The sequence below is a fragment of the Halyomorpha halys genome, unplaced genomic scaffold (assembly GCF_000696795.3).
Source record: "Halyomorpha halys isolate HHAL.00 unplaced genomic scaffold, Hhal_1.1 Scaffold130.1, whole genome shotgun sequence".
Lineage (NCBI taxonomy): Eukaryota > Metazoa > Arthropoda > Insecta > Hemiptera > Pentatomidae > Halyomorpha > Halyomorpha halys.
Genome location: NW_027107593.1, coordinates 558,166 through 559,775, shown reverse-complemented (window position 1 = coordinate 559,775; position 1,610 = coordinate 558,166). Strand labels below are relative to the sequence as shown.

Here is a 1,610-nt window from a genome sequence, read left to right as displayed (position 1 = left end):
GTAAATGTGTTTAATTTCGTAGCTTTAGACAAGAAAACCAATCGTCATACCGATTATAAAAATAAAATATCAAGATGTACATTTTTTAAGCTATAATATACTAATGAAAAATAAAAAGGCAAGAAAATAAAACAACATAATTTAAATATGTCATAAAACAACTTTATTATTGTAATATAACTTGTCAGTGTTTTATTATTTCAAATTCCTTTTTTACAGAACAATATTTAAGAAAATCAAAATAATTATTTAAAAAATATATTATATATAGTATGTACTAAAATGTATAATATTTAATACTACTAATTTCTCAACCATTGGTAAAGGTCTTACAATTTAAGAAAACAATTAATAAAATTTCTAATATATATTATGGAAACGTTCTATCATCCATCTCAAACATATTCAAGTATTTCACAACATATTTATGTAATTTACCATTTGTTTTAATGAATAAAAAAATATTATATACAATTGTTTTGTTTTTTATACTTATACTTTTTATAGCTTTTTAAACCTTTCACTATAATCGAACATTTGCTAGATGACCGGGTTAAAAATTTAAATTAATTATAAATTATTAAATAAATCAAAACTTGTATCCTTTTGTGTCTCAACACTTTTTATAATATATAATTAAAGTAAAAGCGAACTGATCCAACAATGACAGGGTTCGAAACGGCATTTCATGAATAATATAATTAAATTAATTCTTCAATGCTCCTTATTTTGTTACTAATAAAACCATCCATAAAGACCTAAATGTTCCTTATGTAACCGATCTAGCCCGAACCCGATATTATTCCTTCCATAATTAACTCCCTAACTACCCAAACCCACTAGTTTCTAACCTTGCTTCCTCTTCCATTCCTGGCAATCCTCCGAGGCGCCTGAATAGAAGATGGCCTCGTGACCTTATATTGTAAACTGTTATTAGAGTTCTACTACTGAGTAGTTTCTCTACATCCTGTATCATATCATTATGTCATTATGATCAAATTTACTTGTTGTATTTTTTTTTTTTTATACAGTTGTAAATATCAATAAATAAATAAAAAAAAAATTAATTCTTTATTTTGTTTTGATCAATTTCTTATTTTATAAAATTAGTAATTAAGATTTTTTAAATCTCTATCAAAAAGAAATAAATATTAAAAATTTAACATTAAAACATTTGAAAATAATGAAGTAATAAGAAAAACAAATATATGACATTATCTAAAGATATAATACAAAAATATTAAATAATAAAATTGTTAGTTACAAATTAAAATATACCTACTTCAGGATTTAAAAGAAAAAATATTCCGGTACCGGGAATCGAACCCGAGCCTCCTGGGTGAGAGCCAGGTATCCTAGCCACTAGACCATACCGGAGATACAGAAATGTTAGATAATAGTATTATATAATTCAATATTTTTAATTTAATAAATTATTGATAAATTTATATGATTTATGTATGATCGAAATTATTTTAAACTGTAAGTCATTTTATTTCCTTGAACTAAGTTCTTCTTAAGATAAGAGGAAATAAAATAGATAAGAAAGTAAAAAAATAATAAGTTATCACCAACCACTGCAATCTTTTGTAAGATAACTTCAATAAATT

The 1,610-nt window shown here is 23.9% G+C and overlaps 1 non-coding gene across 1 annotated transcript; it reads right to left on the bottom strand.

Moving 5' to 3' along the window:
* Positions 1 to 1,305: 1,305 nt before the first annotated feature.
* On the bottom strand, positions 1,306 to 1,377 carry TRNAE-CUC (transfer RNA glutamic acid (anticodon CUC)). Its single transcript has one exon. It is a non-coding gene; the product is annotated as a tRNA-Glu (tRNA).
* Between the last annotated feature and the right edge of the window lie 233 nt (positions 1,378 to 1,610).